At 41.0% G+C, this 19,789-nt stretch overlaps 1 protein-coding gene across 4 annotated transcripts in view; it reads right to left on the bottom strand.

The window, feature by feature from the left end:
* The window catches only part of MICU1 (mitochondrial calcium uptake 1), a 265,058-nt gene that overhangs the window by 222,196 nt on the left and 23,073 nt on the right, over window positions 1-19,789 (bottom strand). Inside the window, exon 2 of one of the 4 annotated variants that reach the window (XM_010373067.2) lies at window positions 6,752-6,795. The exons of the other annotated variants lie outside the window; for them this stretch is intronic. The gene's annotated coding sequence lies outside the window, so the exon portion shown is untranslated. The remainder of the gene's footprint in view (window positions 1-6,751; window positions 6,796-19,789) is intronic. 4 annotated transcript variants of the gene reach the window in all.

Below are 19,789 nucleotides of genomic sequence, written 5' to 3'. Positions count from 1 at the left end.
AACAAAAAATTATTGCTTATAGTTCTGGAGGCCGGGGAGTCCAAGATGAAGGCACCAGCAGATTCTGTGTCTAGTAAGGGCCTGTTCCCCATAGACACGGGCTTCTCATGGCTTCCTCACTTGGTGGGAGAGGCAAAGTAGCGCCCTTCAACCTCTTTTATATGAGCACTAATCCCTTTCAATACATACATTCCAATTTACAATTTCCAGCAATGTATGAGTGAACTCCTGTTCCTGTATTAGATACAAGTTAAGCAACCCTAATCCACAAATCTGAAATGCCCTAAAATCCAAAACTTTTTGAGTGTGGCCACGATGTTACAAGTAGAAAATTTCATACCTGACACATTTTTCTCATTGTATTAATGGTATGTCTTTTTTTCACCATTCAGTACGTATGTGTGAATAAGCATAAGATGATTGCTAATTGGTAGCATATAAATTCAGAGTCGCCGGGCGCGGTGGCTCAAGCCTGTAATCCCAGCACTTTGGGAGGCCGAGGCGGGCGGATCACGAGGTCAGAAGATCGAGACCATCCTGGCTAACACCGTGAAACCCCGTCTCTACTAAACAATACAAAAAACTAGCCGGGCGAGGTGGCGGGTGCCTGTAGTCCCAACTACTCGGGAGGCTGAGGCAGGAGAATGGCGTAAACCCGGCAGGCGGAGCTTGCAGTGAGCTGAGATCTGGCCACTGCACTCCAGCCTGGGCGACAGAGCGAGACTCCGTCTCAAAATAAATAAAATAAAATAAAATAAATTCAGAGTCAGCAACAATGGTTATGCCAAATAAACACAGAACGTCCACATGGGTGGATGCAATCTCATGATAACAAGGTGACACCTATGCTTCTGATGGCTCAGTGTATATAAACTTTGTCTCATACAAAAGAATTATTTAAAATATGGTATAAAATTACCTGCAGGCTATATATATAAGGTGCATATGAAACATAAATGAATTTTGTGTTTAGACTTGGGTCCCATCCCCAAGACATCTCATTATGTATATTCAAATATTCAAAAATCAAAAAAAAAAAAAAATCTAAAAGCTTCTGGTCCCAAGCATTTCAAGTAAAAGATAATCAACCTGTGTCATCAATCTTTTCCATTTATATGATAGATTTTTAAAATGACATCTAAATTAATTTGTATATTCTTTTTAGTAAGAGAACTTTATAATCTTTATTTTTCAAGAGTTTATCACTGTTGCTGTGAGAGCTGGAATATTAAGTTATATTTATTTTACTTAGTTCCAGTCTATTCCCAGCCCTGAGGCATCATCTTCTCTTCATTGTAAAAAGTGGGACATTGTTTTCAATGTAAAGTAATATGTCTATTCCATCCAGTGTTATTTTTTAGTGGAATGTTATTTTAATTAAACAACCCCACCCCACGCTACTCACCCAAAAAAGGTTAAAACATTCTCAACTTAAACCATTTCAATACTTTTCCAATTCAATCTGAGTTCTACTACCACTGACTGGAAAGATTTTCATCCAACCTTTCGCTTTTTTTTTTTTTTTTTTTTTTTGAGAAGGTGTCTCACTCTGTCACCCACGCTGGAGTGCAATGGCACAATCTCAACTCACCGCAACCACCACCTCCTGGGTTCAAGTGATTCTCCCATCTCAGCCTCCCAAGTGGTGGGACTACAGGCATGCACACCACACCCGGCTAACTTTTGTATTTTTTGTAGAGATGGGGTTTCATCATGTTGGCCAGGCTGGTCTTGAACTTCTGACCTCAGGTGATCCACTCACTTCGGCCTCCCAAAGTGCTGAGATTACAGGCATGAGCCACTGTGCCCGGCCAAGCTTTTGCTTTCTAATGGCTGATTATACTTTCAAAATACTTGAATAAATTATCCATTCATTTCATTCATTATGCAAAACAATGATTTAATCTAAACAGCAACAAGGTTCTCAAAAATATTCCAGAAGTTTCATCTTCACAAATTACTGGAAAACATAATTATTATTCTGCCACATTTACCTCTGAAAACAGAAAAAAAAAAAAAAAAGACGACTGAAAATCTGAATGAATAGTAATGGCGAACAAGATGCCAAACTCCATACTAAAAATTACAGTATGCCCAATTCAATTGAGGAATAGTGATATCATTACCTTAGTGCTCCACAACAAAGATGGATGCACTTTTTCTTAATCTATCTATTTTATTAAAACTGCAACCTAGAACAACTTACTAAATATACACTAAGCAACAGTGTAAACATAAACAAATTCATTTATTTCACTGATATGTGCAATGCTGCTTCTTTGCAAAGGGTGTATGTTATCGCAAAATATTTGCCATCTATGAGAACAGCTTCCATGAACCTAGGAGAAAAGTGAAAAAAGTTAGCATCTGTTATGCCTGTATTTAAGATTTAATGACGCCAGGTGCAGTTGCTCACACCTGTAATCCCAGCACTTTGGGAGGCCAAGGAGGGCGGATCACTTGAGGTCAGGAGTTTGAGACCAGCCTGGCCAACATGGTGAAACCCCATCTCTACTAAAATACAAAAATTAGCTGGGCATGGTGGTGCATGCTGGTAATCCCAGCTACTCGGGAGGCTGAGGCAGAAGAATCGCTTGAACTTGGAAGGCAGAGGTTGCAGTGAGCCGAGATCACACCACTGCACTCCAGCCTGGGCAACAGAGCAAGACTCCATCTCAAAAAGAAAAAAAAAAAAGACTTAATTGGATTTATAAGAGCAGATTTAAGGAGTTTCAAATTAACCAGCCAAGATTCCATGTGCAACCTATAAGAATCCTTGTAATTGCCGGGCGCAGTGGCTCAAGCCTGTAATCCCAGGACTTTGGGAGGCCGAGGAGGGTGGATCACCTGAGGTCAAGAGTTCAAGACCAGCCTGGCCAACATGTGAACCCCATCTCCATAAAAATACAAAAATTAGCCGGGCATGATGGCAGGTGCCTGTAATCCCAGCTACTTGGGCGGCTGAGGCAGGAGAATCGCTGGAACCCAGGAGGCGGAGGTTGCAGTGAACCGAGATTGCACCATTGCACTCCAGCCTGGGTGACAGAGCGAGACTCCATCTCATAAATAAATAAATAAATAAATAAAAATGAAGGCCGGGCGTGGTGGCTCAAGCCTGTAATCCCAGCTCTTTGGGAGGCCGAGATGGGAGGATCACAAGGTCAGGAGATCGAGACCATCCTGGCTAACCCGGTGAAACCCCGTCTCTACTAAAAAATACAAAAAACTAGCCGGGCGAGGTGGCAGGCGCCTATAGTCCCAGCTACTCGGGAGGCTGAGGCAGGAGAATGGCGTGAACCCTAAAGGCGGAGCTTGCGGTGAGCTGAGATCCGGCCACTGCACTCCAGTTTGGGCGACAGAGCGAGGTTCCGTCTCAAAAAAAAAAAAAAACAAAATAAATAAAAATGAATCATTGTAATTGACATATTTTCATAATTGATTTCATACCCAAGAGTTTATATATCTATAGAACTCACTGAATTAGGCTTAAGTATCTGATGAGAGCCGAAGCATGAGTACTATAAAAGGTAAAAAGCCTAATAGAATACTTTAGGCATTAAAGGTATTCAAATGTTTTCTGACTTAAATAGAAATACAGGCTGGGTGCATTGGTTCACGCTTGTAATCCCACCATTTTGAGAGGCTGAGGTGGGAAGACTGTTTGAGGCCAGGAATTCAAGACAGTTCAGGCAACAGAGTAAGACTCCATCTCTACACACACAAAAAAATTTTCTTAAATAAAAATAAAAAATAAGTAGAAATATACTAAGTTTAATAGTGTTAACTAATTTTAAATATAAGTATATTATAAATAGATTATAGGACTGGGACTGAGGATTGAAAATCATGTTTCTGGCTTCGTTTTATCACTGCTTCCAGGTGCATGCCTTAGACACGTAACGACAAACACTATTCTTTTTCTATACTATTCCTAGAACCAGTTCTTCTTAAGATTTAATTGATATCTCACCTCATCCTCAAAAAACATAAAGTCATTACCACTGTTGATTTCTTCCCCTGAATTTCTGTAGAACATTTTGTACCACTATTATGGTACCTTGCTTATTAAGCCATTTTTATAAATACCTGCCAACTTGCCAAAGGAGACTGCACACCTCCAGATATAAAGTTCACTTTAGGTTTCTTAGCATTCCCAGTGCCAATTAATGCATTTGAATTTACTACCAACTGAAATAACAAGTGTCACTGTTCAATTACACTAGAGTAGATATAAAAAAAACTTAGGTTCTATTCTAGTCCTGCTGCCAGCCAGCCCTGTGACCAGTAAAAGCCTTCACTGAGACTATATTCGGGAAGATGCAGGGCACTGGTGCATCTTTTTTGCTTTGTCTTAGAAAAAGACTTTCTAAGTCCTTTTCCGGTTTTAAGAGTTCATTTCAGAAAAATAAAATATAAAGGTACTTTGTACATTCTGGAGAAACAAGGCCATCCTGAGTGTTTTTGTTTTTGTTTTTTGTTTTTCAGACGGAGTTTCACTCTTGTTGCCCAGGCTGGAGAGCAATGGTGCGATCTCAGCTCACTGCAACCTCTGCCTCCCAGGTTCTCCTGCCTCAGGCTTCCTAGTAACTGGGATTACAGGCACGTGCCACCACGCCTGGTTAATTTCGTATTTTTAGTAGAGATGGGATTTCACCATGTTGGTCAGGCTGGTCTCGAACTACTGACCTCAGGTGACCCGCCCGCCTCAGCCTCCCAAAGTGCTGGGATTACAGGTGTGAGCCACCACGCCCAGCCCTGAGTGGTTTTTAATGAGACAGCATCCTATATTAGTCTCATCCATTTAAGCAAATCATAATCTAAAATGTCCATTTATCATTATTTCATTCAGATCATTATTTATTGAGCAAAGTTTTGCAAGGACACAGCCAGAGGCACAAAGATGAACAAGACATAGTCTTTGCCCACCAACACCTTATAATTTAGTAGTGAAGATAAAACTATTCAAATAACCATAAAGCAGCTGGGAGCAATGGCTCATGCCTGTAATCCCAGCAATTTGGGAGGCAAAGGTGGGTGGATTGCTTGAGCTCAAGAGTTCAAAACCAACCTGGACAACATGGCAAAACCTTGTCTCTACAAAAAAATTAGTTTTTTAAAATTAAATTTTAAAAAAATTACTTGGGCATGGTGGCACAAGCCTGTAGTCCCCACCAGTCAGGAGTCTGAGGTGGGAAGATCACTTGTGCCCAGGAGGTCAAGGCTACAGTGAGGCATGATCATGCCACTGTGCTCCAGCCTGGGTGACACAGCAAGACTTTGTCTCAAAAAAAAAGAACCACTAGGCACTGTGGCATGTGCGTGTAGTCCCAGCTACTCAGGAAGCTGAGGCAGGAAGATCATTTGAGCCCAGGAGTTCTGGGCTATAGTGTGCTACATGCCCATCAGGTGTCCGCAGTAAGTTCAGCATCAATATGGTAACATCAACAGGTTGCTTAAGGAGGGGTGAATCAGGCCAGGTCAGAAACAGAGCAGGCCAAAACTCCCATGCTGATCAGTAGTGGGATTAGGCCTGTGAACAGCACTGCAGTCCAGGCTGGGCAATGCAGTGAGACCCTGTCTGTTAACAAAAAAGAAAAAACAAAAACAGCCATAATACAAGGCAGAAAAAAAAAAAGCAAGGGTTACAAGAACACATTAACAGGGATTCAATTACATTAGGTTGGGAAGTGGAAAGGGCTCAACATAGGCTTCAAGGAAGATTATTTGGGGTAGGAAACAGCTAACTATTCTTCACAAAATAGTTTGGCTGAATGGATTATCTTTTTTTTTTTTTTGAGACAGAGTCTTCCTCTATTGCCCAGGTTGGAATGCAGTAGTGCCATCTTACCTCACTGCAACTTCCACCTCCCAGGTTCAAGTGATTCTCCTGCCTCAGTATCCCAAGTAGCTGGGACTACAAGTGTGTGCCACCATACCTGGCTAATTTTTGTATTTTTAGTAGAGATGGGGTTTCACCATGTTGGCCAGGCTGGTCTTGAACTCCTGACCTCAAGTGATCCGTCTGCCTTGGCCTCCCAAGGCATGATGACAGGCATAAGCCACCTCACCTGGCCTGAATGCATTATCTTACAGTCCTCTAACATTTTGTTGCTAGATGATAATATATAGATGAAACTATTCGAGGAATGGGATAAGCTACTAGAAATACACTGTGTACTGTACAACTATAATACTGCTCAAAACATGACACTATATTAGATTTTAATTATGCCAAATCATTTTTAAAACATCTCTATAGATTTTTTTAGATGAAATGAATATTGCCAGTTCTTCAATGAAGACACCGGAATGACCGTCAAAATACAGTAGAGATTAACATTCATGTCCAGAAAAGATACATTTCATAGCTTAAAGTGACAGTGACAGAATAAATGAGAAAAGCTCACACTTCAGCTAAGGTTGTTCTGAGAAGTATCTTCCAATAGCAGAGAAAGCTATTTTAAATGATCTGGATGAGAATGTAAAGTTAATTTAAGTTACACAATCTCTACAGTATAAAATGATAATTACAGAAACAAGAATCATCTCATAGAAATGTTAGGTTTGAGACAGAAGCTTTGCACAAGTTCTTGTTAAAGAAAGATGCTATCAAAAAGCAGGTCAACATTCCACAGTACTTCACCTTCTGATACTCTCTGAAACAGTCCTTTGTGCACCAAGAACCTCCATGGTTCACCTTCTTAAAACACCATAGAGCCTTTTTACTGCAACAATAAAACCTGAAACTTACGTCTGGTGAAGTAGTAAAGGGTGAAAATCTGCTCTTCCAAATAACTGCACAGAAAAACAAAATGTGGAAAAGAAAAAGAAAAAATAAATCAACCAAAGAAACACTTATTTAAAGCAAAAACCAACCATTCAGGTAATTACAGAAACAATGACGTCTAAAACCTCTATAATGTGTTAATGTGTTCAGATCATACATAAGGTTTCAATATGTAAAATTTCCATAAAATATCATCTCCAACTTAATTTTCAATCCAAGTCTTGGAAATTAAGTAGCTATAGAGCTTTAATAGTTAATACATCCTTTTTTTTTTTTTGGAGATAGGGTCTCACTCTGTTGCCCAGACTGGAGTGCAGTGGTGCAATGATGGCTCACTGCAGCCTCCACCACCTGGGCTCAAGCAACGCTCCCACTTCAGCCTCTGAGTAGCTGGGACTACAGGCACATGCCACACAGCTGGCCATTTTTTGTAGCGATGGGGTCTCACTATGTTGCCCAGGCTGGTCTTGAGCTGCTGAACTCAAGTGATCTGCCTACATCAGCCTCCCAAAGTGCTGGGATTATAGGTGTGAGTCACCACACTGGGCCTAATAAATATTTTTTAATGTACCTAAGAGCCATTAAAAAACTACAGGATGAAAAAAAAATGAGCCATCAATAAGGAAAGCTTAAACCCTGCTCCAAAGGAAATTAGAACCGAGAAAATACTGATTTGCACAAGGAAAAGATCAGGGTGCATGGAAGCAAAAGGACAGAGGAATAGCCTGGAAGAAAGCATTTGTGGAAAACCATGTTTTACTCTCCACCTCTCTCAAACACCTTTGGTTTTAGGTTCTTTTTTTTTTTTTTTTTTTTTTTGAGACAGAGTTTCCTTGTGTTCCCCAGGCTAGAGTGCAGTGGTGCAATCTTCACTCACTGCAGCCTCCACCTCCCAGTTCAAGTGATTCTCACACCTCAGCCTCCTGAGCAGCTGGGACTATAGGTGCCCGCCACCATGCGCAGCTAATTTTTGTATTTTTAGTAAGTTCATTTTTTATCAAAAGCTAAGACACACTTCAACTTTAAACCCTGTTTTAGAGTTCAAACATTTTATCCTCACTTTATATACCTTGTAGCAACACCAGCAATGACAGAATTTTAGCATGTAACCTAAAATTTCATTTTAGGCCAGGTCTGATGGCTCACGCCTATAATCCCAGCACTCTGGGAGGCCAAGGCAGGTGGATCACCTGAGGCCAGGAGTTCGAGACCAGCCTAGCCAACATGGTGAAACGCTGTCTCTACTAAAAACACAAAAATTAGCCAGGCACGGTGGCATGTGCCTGTAATCCCTTCTACTCGGGAGGCTGAGGCAGGAGAATCACTTGAACCACTGCACTCCAGCCTAGGCGACAGAGCGAGACTCTGTCTCAAAAAAAAAAAAAAAAATTATTTTAAATGTTTCTGTTTAAACAATGCTTACTATCGGGTTAATCCAATAAGTTGCTGTTAACCAGTTAATCAGTACAGTCATCCCTCAGTATCTGCAAGGGATAGGTTCCAGGACACTCATAGACACCAAAATCCCAGATGCTCAAAAGTATCTTATGTAAAATGGTATAATATTTACATTCAAACTATGCACATCCTGTCATATATTCTAAACGATCCCTAGATAACTTATAATATGTAATACAGTGTAAATGCTATGTAAATAGTTGTTATACATTGTATTTTTAATTTGTATTACTTTTCACTGCTGTATTGTTTTTTAATTATTTTTTTTCAATTTTTTTTTTTTTTTTTTTTTTGAGACAGGGTATCGCTCTGTTGCCTGGGCTGGAGTGCAGTGGCATAGTCATAGCTCACTGCAGCCTCTCTCTTCCAGGGTCAAGCAGTCCTCTTGCCTCTGCCTCTGAGTAGCTTGGACTACAGATACACACCACCACACCCAGCTAATTTTTATTTTTATTTTTAGTAGAGATGAGGTCTTGCTATGTTGCCCAAGCTGGTCTCGAACTCCTGAGCTCAAGTCACACTCCCACTTCAGCCTCCAAAGTTCTGGAATTACAGTTGTGAGCCACCATGCCCAGCATCAAATATTTTTAATCCATGGTTGGTTGAATCCATGAAGAAGGAACCCATGGATAAAGGCCAGGTACTGTGGCTCACACCTGTAATCCCAGCACTTTGGGAGGCCAAGGCAGGTGGATCACCTGAGGTCAGGAGTTCAAGACTACCCTGACCAACATGGTGAAACCCCATCTCTACTAAAAATACAAAAATTTAGCTGGGCATGGTGGTGGCTGCCTGTAATCCCAGCTAGCTACTCAGGAGGCTGAGGCAGGAGAATCGCTTGAACTCAGGAGATGGAGGTTGCAGGGAGCCAAGATTGTGCCACTGCACTCCAGCCTGGGCAACAGAGCGAGACTCTATCTCAAAAAAAAAAGAATCCATAGATATGAATAGCTGACTGTATTTGATTATTCACTTGGGATTTTCTAAACCTAAAGGCTCCTGGAATATTAATTTAAATCTTAATCATCAAAGCAAAATATGAAATCATTTTGTTCGGTTGAGGTTTTTCTATGAAATGTGTGTGTTTTAAAGACAACAGGTGTAGTTGAAGACTATGGCACATGCCTGTCTCTCTCTTCCATTATTTTCTCCAAAAACAATGCAAAAACAATAAGGGGAAAATAACACTGCGTGAAAACCACAACCCCAGCATGTTTTGAAGACAGGATGCCTAAACTTCAAAATAATACTAAGCAGTAAGAGAAAAAGCACCAAATCTCAGGGCACGACCTCTCATGCTCCTCCCCTACATCTTTCACCTCAAGACTCTTCGAGCAAAGGCAGACTGAGAAAAATGCCATGAATAATAAAGAAGAGAACTAGCAATAGAGCCTAAGGTTAACAGAAAAGTATCACAAGTAAAAGTAGGTCTACGTTAACTCGGAAAACACTTTTTGTCAAAAGTGTCTGTAATCCCAGTGCCTTGGGAGGCTGAGGTAAGAGGAATGCTTGAGTCCAGGAGTATAAGACTAGCCAATACAGCAAGACCCCAGTCTACAAAAAATAAAAAATTAGCCAGACATGGTGGTGTGTGCCTGTAGTCCTAGCTACTCAGGAGGCTAAGGTGAGAGGATATCTTGAGCCCAGGAGTTCCAGGTTACAGTGAGGAATCATGCCGCTACACTCCAGCCTAGACAACAGAGTGGCAGCCTGTCTAAAAAAACAAAAACAAAAAACAAAAAAAAGGCCAGGCGCAGTGGCTCACACCTGTAATCACAGCACTTTGGAAGGCCACGGCACACAGATCACTTGAAGCCAGGGATTCGAGATTAGCCTGGGCAACATGGTGAAATGCCGTCTCTACTTAAAAAAAAAAAAAAAAATTAGCTGGGAATGGTGGTGCACGTCTGTAATCCCAGTTACTTGGGTGGCTGAGGCACGAGAATGGCTTGAGCCTGGGAGGTGGAGGTTGCAGTGAGCTGAGATCGCACCACTGCACTCCAGCCTGGGCTACAGAGTGAGACTCTATCATTCATAAATAAATAAATACATTTTAAATTTTAATTTTAATTTTAAAAAATACTATTTAAGCAAGGTCCCTAAGCCACTTCTTTGAGAGAAAAACACTTTTAAACTGAGGTTTCTCCTGTGTGATAGGTACAGCATGGGTCAATAAACTTGTCTTTTTCTTGTTAATCTGATTTTTGTTTTTGAAAGTGACATAGTTTGGATTTATGTCCCCACCCAAATCTCACGTTGAATTGTAATTGCCAGTGTTGGAGGAGGTGCCTCATGGGAGGTGACTGGATCATGGGGGGCAGATTTTTTCCTTGCTGTTCTGTGACAGTGAGTGAGTTCTCATGAGATCTGGCTGTTTAAAAGTGTGTAGTACTTCCCCCGCTTCTCTCTCTCCTGCTCTGGCCATGTGAAGATGAGCCTGCTTCCCCTTTAACTTCTGCCATAATTGAATGTTTCCCGAGAACTCCCCAGCCATGCTACCTGTACAGCCTGCAGAACTGTGGGTCAATTCTTTCTTCATAAATTACCCAGTCTGAGGTGTTTTTTTTTTTTTTTTTATAGCAGTGCAAGAATGGACTAATAGAGAGAGAGTCTCAACTAAGAATCTATGAGGGAAACGAAAAAAAAAACTTACATTTTCTCCCCAATTACACACACTTTAGCTCTAAAGCCAGTATCTTCTTTAATGAAGAAATACCAAAGGCATTTCCACTAAGAATAGGAACAATGCAAGTATGGCCACTATTTCCACCACTGTTCAATATAGTATAATACGAATTGGTTAGTGTAGTTAGACAAGAAAACTCAATTAGACATAAGAATTGGCAAAGAGGAACTAAAACCATTTCTATTCGAAAATGATATGATAGTAAACCTGGAAAACACAGTTTCCCAAAGCATGGCACTATTGTCTTTTTGAAGAGATAATTCTTGGCTGTGGGGGGCTGTCCTATGCATTGTAGGATGTTTAGCACCACCTCTGGCTTTCAAATGCTAGATGCCAGCAGCACCATCTCCACCCAGTTATAACAACCAAAAATGACTTTAGACATTAACAAGTTGCCCTTGGGGGAAAAATCAGACCAGGTTGAGCCAATGCCTTAAAGAATTCATTGTAAAGCTAACTCAAACAACAAAAAATTCCACTAAGGTGGCAAGTCATGAAATTAACGTACAGAAATCAATAGCCTTCATGTATAAAAACAATAATCTGTTACAGGACATAATGGACTGGGCGCAGCGACTCACGCCTGTAATCTCAGCACTTTGGGAGGTCGAGGAGCGCAGATCACCCGAGGTCAGGAGTTCAAGACCATCCTAGCCAACATGGTAAAACCCTGTGTCTACTAAAAATATAAAAATTAGCTGGGCGTAGTGGCAGGCGCCTGTAATCCCAGCTACTCGGGAGGCCGAGGCAGAAAAATTGCTTGAACCCGGGAGGTGGAGGTTGCAATGGGCCGAGATTGTGTCGCTGCACTCTAGTCTGAGCGACTAAGTGAAACTCCGTCTTAGGAAAAAAAAAAAAAAAAATGGGCATAATGGTAGTGGAAATCTCAGTTACAACAGCAACAGAAAAGAAGACCAAATAGGAATAAACAACTCTAAATGAGGAAATGCTTCTTCTGAAGACTCAAATGGAGTCTACATTTTACTTAAAGAAGGTAACTCAATATCATAAACCCTTTTTGCTAAGCAAATGTATAGATTTAATGTACTCTCAATAAAAGTACCAATATGCTTTATTTGTTATGGAGTTAAACAAGTTTATATGGAAAAACAAACATGGAAAAATAGTCAGAAAAATACTGAAGGAAAAAAAAAAAACCCAGGCACAGTGGCTCACACTTATAATCCCCAACACTTTGGAAGGCCGAGGTGGGTGGACCAACTTGAGGTCAGGAGTTTGAGACCAGCCTGGCCAACATGGTGAAACCCTGTCTCTACTAAAAATACAAAAATTAGCCAGGCATGGTGGCAGGTGCCTGTAATCCCAGCTACTCGGGAGGCTGAGGCAGGAGAATTGCTTGAACCCAGGAGGCAGAGGTTGCAATGACCCAAGATGGCACCACTGCACTCCAGCCTGGGTGACAGAGCAAGACTCTGTCTCAAAAAGAAAAAAAAAAGACAAAAACCAACACAAAGAACAAACAACACAAAGAGTAAACCCTGATGTAAACTATGGACTTTAGTTAATAATAATATTTCAATATTGGCTCATCAATTTTAATAAATGTATCACACTAATGCAAGATAAAAATAGGGAAAATTGCGGGGCACGATGAAGGGGTACGTACTTTTAGCTCAGTTTTTTCTGTAAACCTAGAACTGCTCCCCCAAAAGTCTATTAATTTAAAAACATTTTATTTCACACTGTATGGCATTTTCCATTTATAAACATCATTTACCCAGATTCTATCACAATGAATATACATATTTCATATTTCTTGAGGAATACTCAATTACATCTAAATTGCTATTCTCCGAAACAGTACAAAATAGGTAAAAATTCCCATAATCCTTCCTACTTGATATCTTTCATCCGTTTCAGTCTGTGTCATCCCTATGTAGCTATGGTGGAGAGTCAACCGCAAAGCATGGCTACCGACATCTTGTAGCCTTTCTCAACAGGGGTTCCATGAGAGACTTAAGGCATTCTTGGGCTTATGCATCTAGAATAGTAATACAGGCTGAGTATCCCTCATCTGAAATGCTTGAGACCGTAAGTGTCTTGGACTTTTAGATTTTTTTGCATTTTGGAATATTTGCAAATACATCCAATGAGATATCTTAGGGATAGAACATGAAATATATATCATTAAATTTATTGTGTTAATCATTTTTAAGTGTGTGGTTCAGAAGTATACAGTCAGATAAAATTTCACGTCTAAACATGAAATTCATTTATCCTTCATATATACCTTATACATATAGCCTGAAGGTTATTTTATACAACATTTTTTGTAATTTTTGCATGAAACAAAGTTTGCATACATTGTGCACAAAAGATATATTGCAGCCGAAGGAGGCTGGATGGTCTCCTTTCCCTTGGGGCCACTGAATAAACTGTGTGTTGTGCGCCTGCGCCGTGACTGCAGCTCGTCACAAGAGGTTAGGTGTGGCATTTTCTACTTGTAGCATCATGTCAGCGGTCAAAAAGTTTCAGATTTGGGAGCATTTCAGATTTCAAATTTTTGGATTAAGGATGCTCAATCTGCAGTTATGTACCAATGCAAGGAGAACTGTGAAAATAACCACCGAAATCATTGTCTGCATTCTGTGGTTCAGACATGAAACCCCAGTTGAGAATTACTGTTAGAGATATGAAAAACTAACCAGAACGAAAAGCATTACAATTACCTAACACTATTAGTCAGCACATCCATCCCTATTTTGTGTACAGAATAGAGGAATTAACAAAACAAAAATAAAATATCTATCACTGGGATAAGAGAGGTAGAGGAGCGGCCGGGCACCATGGCTCACGCCTGTAATCCCAGCACTTTGGGAGGCCGAGGCGGGCGAATCACGAGGTCAGGAGATCGAGACCATCCTGGCGAACACAGTGAAACCGCGTCTCTACTAAAAATACAAAAAAATTAGCCGAGCATGGTGGCGGGCGCCTGTAGTCCCACCTACTCCAGAGGCTGACGCAGGAGAATGGCGTGAACCCAGGAGGCGGAGCTTGCAGTGAGCGGAGATCGCGTCACCGCACTCCAGCCTGGGCAACAGAGTGAGACTCCAGCTCAAAAAAAAAAAAGAAAAAAAAAAAGAAAAAGAGGTAGAGGAGCTACTTAAACTTCATCTTTCAATATATATATATGTTGTATATATATATATACACAGCAAATATATATATATATATATTTTAGATGGGACCCTTGCTCTGTGGCCCAGGTTGGAATGCAGTGGCATGATCTTGGCTCACTGCAACCTCTGCCTCCCAGATTCAAGCAATTCCCTTGCCTCAGCCTCCCAAGTAGCTGGGACTACAGGCGCCTGCCACCACGCCCCACTAATTTTTGTATTTTTAGTAGAAACAGGGTTTCACCATGTTGGCCAGGCTGGTCTTGAACTCCTGACCTCAAGTGATCCATCCACCTCAGCCTCCCAAAGTGCTAGGTTTACAGGTGTCAGCCACCATGCTGGACCTCAAAATACATTCTTAATCTGTCTCCACTAACCCCTACAGATTAGCTTAATCAAATATATCCATAAAAAGAATAACCATTAATGTTTTTCTGAGATGCATATAATCACTTACAAGAGGAAATCCTGATAATGGTTACGGGAAAAGGTCAGGATTATTTTTACTAGATCCTAAACCAGGAATAGCCCCCAAAATGAAATATTAAAATAGTTATTACCTTAAAATTTATTACTAAATATTAGGGTCTGGAAAAAACTATTTCAGAGCATTCTACCAGCCCCGTGAAATATAACCCTAATCCCTCCTTTTCTTTTCTCCTTACTCCTTTTCTTCCCTTTTTCTTTTTTTCCTATTCATATCTTAAACCTGCAAAGTCATTCCAAGGCACTTTCAGCCTCACTGATATTTCTCAAGACTAAAGAGAGCTATTAATACACCCTTAAATGTGAGCTTCCTGTTCCATCGTCCATGGTCAGATTTCTAAGTCAGGACACAAAGGAAACACCAAATGCCTTATATTTATCCTCATCTTTATCCCCAGGCAGAGCTTCTGTTTGGCAAGCCAATGTAGGTGGTAATCTAAATGCCTCGGTTCATCTTTCCCTTTCTTGCAGCTCTCACCCTGGCCTTCATGTTAACACAAAGCATTCCTAAACACCAAAAGAGAGAAGAGAGCAATAATGTGTGTAACAATGAAGCACATTGGACTTACAAGTCTTAAATTCAAATTATTAAATGTAAAATTTAAAAAGTATTAAATGCAAATACTTAAATTTTAATATTTAAAATATTAAATGTGAATTCCTAGAAATAAACAATTTTTAAGTTTTAAATCAGGCACTATTCTAAGTAGCAAGACGAAACCCTGCACCATGCAGCTCCATCCCACCTGGAATATGAATCATCCCTTTATCCAGCATATCCACGCTCTACACACCACACGCCCCTTAGAGTCACTTAGGAGCCCTCTGGGTTATCAGATCAACTGTCCAGCATCACAGTTGTTATATTATTTTACTTAACAAAGGTCCTAAAGTCCAAGAGTAGTGATGCTAGCAATTCAGATTTCTCAAAGAGAAACAGTAAAGCTAGCATTACCCAAAACCTACCTCCATCCTTCCCTCCCTTCTTCCTTCCTTCCGTCCTTCCTTCCTTCCTCTCTCTTTCTTATTTACATTGGCAACTTCTATTATGTACCACAATACTAATGTATGAAATTCATTCTCCAAGTTTATCGCCCGCCTATGCACACAAACACACACTCTCAAACAAAGTGATAATGGCCTGGTAGGCTTCACTAGACTTCATTAAAGTGCTTCTTTTAAGTGGAAAGATAAAAGTTTTTGACTTCATAAGAAAAGAATCATATGCTGAGGCTGCTAAGATCTACAATAAAATGAATATTCTCTCTGTGGAATTGTGAGGAAAGAAAAAGAAATTCATGGCCAGGCACGGTGGCTCAGGCCTGTAATCCCAGCACTTTGGGAGGTTGAGGCCAGCAGATCACCTGAGGTCAGGAGTTCGACACCAGTCTGGTCAACATGGTGAAACCCTGTCTCTACCAAAAAATACAAAAATTTGTGGGGCATGGTGGCGGGCGCCTATAGTCCCAGCTACTCTGGAGGCTGAGGCAGGAGAATTGCTTGAATCTGGGATGGGAAGTTGCAGTGGGCCAACATTGTGCCATTGCACTCCAGCCTGGGTGACAAGAGTGAAACTCTGTCTTAAAAAAAAAAAAAAAAAAAAAAAAAAAAAGATCTACAATAAAAATGAATCTTCTTTCTGTGGAATTGTGAGGAAAGAAAAAGAAATTTATGGCCGGGCACAGTGCCTCATACCTGTAACCCCAGCACTTTGGGAGGCCGAGGTGGGTGGATCACTTGAGGCTGGGAGTTCGAGACCAGTCTGGCCAACATGGTGAAACCCCATCTCTACTAAAAACACAAAAATTAGCTGGGCGTGGTGATGCACATCTGTAATCCCAGCTACTTGGGAGGCTGAGGCAGGAGAATTGCTTGAACCCAGGAGGCAGAAGTTGCAAGTGAGCCAAAATCATGCCATTGCATTCCAGCCTGGGGGACAGAGGGAGACTCTGAAACAAAACAAAACAAAACAAAACAAAACAAAAAAAAAAAGAAATTCATGCTAGTTTTCTTATAACACCTTAAACTGCAAATGTTATGGCCACAATGCATGGTAAGTGCTTAGTTGAAATATGAAAAGCATTAAATTTGTGAGTAGAAGACATAAACAGAAACATGTTTCCATTGACAGCAATCACATTCAGTACTACCTGATGTTTAAGGCATCCACTGAGGGTCTTGGAACATATCCCTCTGTGGATAAGGGGGAACTACTATAAACAGTATAATTTCATCTATTCAAGTTCAAAAACACACAAAACTAAATTATGTTTGGGGCCTTGATAACAGATAATGATTATTACCAAAAGTCAGGATGGTAACTTATCTGCTCAGGGAAAGAAGAAGGCTGTGATCAGGAAAGAGAACACAGGTGACTTCCAGTGCGGTGTGAAGGAAATGCTCTTTTTGGACCTGGATGATGGGTATCTATAAAGTTCACTTTTATGATTATTCCTTAAATGTACATACAGGCTGAGTGCAGTGGCTCAGGCCTGTAATCCCAACATTTTGAGAGGCCAGGGTGGTTACATTGCTTGAGCCCAGGGTTCAAGACCAGCCTGGGCAAAATAAGGAGACCCTGTATCTACAAAAACTAAAAATAAATTAGCCAAGTGCAGTGGTGCGCACTTGTGGTCTCAGCTACTCAAGAGGCTGAGGTGGGAGGATCACTTGAGTCCAGGAGGTCAAGGCTTCAGGGAACCATGTTCGTCCCACTACTCTCCAGCCTGGGAGTCAGAGCAAATGAGACCCTGTCAGAAAAGGAAAGGAAAGGAAAAGGAAAGAAAAGAAAGAAAAGAAAAGAAAGAATGAATGAAAAAAGAAGGAAAAAAGTGTACATATATGTTTCATGTATGTACACTTCCCTATGTATGTGTAGGAAAAGAAATTTATCTTTTCCCCATCTATCCCAGGTTCACAGCTGAGGCCCCTGCAACAAAAGACAGATTAACAACAAAAGAGCATAAAAATTTATTTAATGTCATTTTTCTGTGACACAGGAGTCCTCATAAGGAAATGAGGAACTGAAGAAACAAGAAAGCTTGTGTATTAATATGCTCAGATTTGATGAAGAGTAGACAGTTGTGGAGGAATATAATTGTATGCAATATATAAAATATTTTAAATTTCTTTTTCTTTTTTTTTTTTTGAAACAGAGTTTCGCTCTGTCGCCTAGGATGGAGTGCAGTGGCATGATTTCACCTCACTGCAACCTCCGCCTCCCAGGCTCAAGTGATTCTTCTGCCTCAGCCTCCAGTGTAGATGGGACTACAGGAGACTGCCACCACACCCGGCTAATTTTTGTATTTTCGGTAGAGATGGGGTTTCACCATATTGGCCAGGCTGGTCTCGAACTCCTGACCTCGTGATCTGCCCACCGTGGCCTCCCAAAGGGCTGGGATTACAGGCGTGAGCCACCACACCTGGCATAATACTTTAAATTTCTTTAATGACACGCCACCATGCAAAAGCTGTTATTAGGATGAGTTAATCATACAACAAGCCAGGCACCGTTGCTCTTTCCCAAATTCCAGCAATTTGGGAAGCTGAGGTGGGTGGATCACTTCAGGTCAGAAGTTTAAGACCAGCCTGGCCAATATAGTGAAACCTCATCTCTACTAAAAATACAAAAATTAGCCAAGTGTGGTAGCGCACGCTTATAATCCCAGCTACTCCGGAAGCTGAGGCAGAAGAATTGCTTGAACCCAGGATGGGGAGGTTGCAGTGAGCCAACATCACACCACTGTACTCCAGCCTGGGCAATAAAGTGAGATTCTGTCTCAAAAAAAAAAAAAAAAAAAAAAAAACTTATACAACCGCATAAACCTAAATGGCCTATGTAAATATCTTCATTTGTGATTTGCTAATTATGTCTGTTTGGGATACAATATGCTTTGTCTGTAAAGCTTTAACCTAGGAATGTACAGCAAGAACAGTTACGACTAAGCCAAGCTCTTCAAAGACTGAGATTGACTCTAAGAAGAGTAAATCTTTAAAAAATAAGGTAAATATAAAATAGTGATCAACAATAATACATTATAAATACCACTGAATGTGCAGAATACCTTATGGACTTCATCTTTAAAATAAGAGCTCTAAATCCTACTGTAATTTAGAAATAAAAATATGAAGACAGAATGAAAGGATCAATACTTAAGAATGCCACTTTGCAGCCAGGCATGGTGGCTGACACCTGTAATCTCAGCACTTTGAGAGGCCGAGGCGGGTGGATCACGAGGTCAGGAGATGGAGACCATCCTGGCTAACACAGTGAAACCCCGTCTCTACTAAAAATACAAAAACAAAATTAGCCGGCGTGGTGGCGGGTGCCTGTAGTCACGCCACTACAGGCGTGTAGCTGAGATCACGCCACTGACTCCAGCCTGGGCGACAGAGCGAGACTCCGCCTCAAAAAAAGAAAAAAGAAAAAAGAATGCCACTTTGCATTTGAAGAGAACTCTATATGTTATAGATGCTGCTATGAATACCTTCTCTTTGTACTTGTGAACCCAAAAGTATCTAAGCAGATCTCAATCAATTTAGAAAGTTTGCTCTGCAAGCCAGGAACAGTGGCTCACGCCTGTAATCCCAGCACTTTGGGAGGCTGAGGCGGGTGATCACCTGAGGTCAGGAGTTCGAGACCAGCCTGGTCAACGTGGCGAAACCCTGGCTCTACTAAAAACACTAAAATTAGCCAGGCATGGTGTTGCACACCTGTAATCCCAGCTACTTGGGAGGCTGAGACATGAGAATTGCCTGAACCTGGGAGATGGAGGTTGCAGTGAGCCGAGATCACGCCACTGCAATCCAGCCTGGGCAACAGAGCAAGACTCTGTCTCAAATAAATAAATAAATCAACAAACAAACAAACAAATAAGTAAGTAAGTAAGTTTATTTTGCCAAAGTTAAGGATGCAGCCTGGACGATATGTGCCCAAGGTAATCAGGGTACAGCTCGCTTTTATACTTTTTAGGGAGACATAATACATCAATCAATACTTGTAAGTTGGCCAGGCATGGTAGCTCACACCTATAATCCCAGTACTTTGGGAGGCCAAGGTGGATGGATCACCTGAGGTTGGGAGTTTGAGATCAGCCTGACCAACATGGAGAAACCCCATCTCTACTAAAAACACAAAATTAGCTGGGTGTGGTGGTGCATGCCTGTAATCCCAGCTACTCAGGTGGCTGAGGCAGCAGAACCACTTGAACCTGGGAGGTGGAGGTTGTAGGGAGC

This window comes from Rhinopithecus roxellana, chromosome 11 (genome assembly GCF_007565055.1).
Source record: "Rhinopithecus roxellana isolate Shanxi Qingling chromosome 11, ASM756505v1, whole genome shotgun sequence".
Classification (NCBI taxonomy): Eukaryota; Metazoa; Chordata; class Mammalia; order Primates; family Cercopithecidae; genus Rhinopithecus; species Rhinopithecus roxellana.
This window is presented reverse-complemented; position numbering and strand designations above follow the sequence as displayed.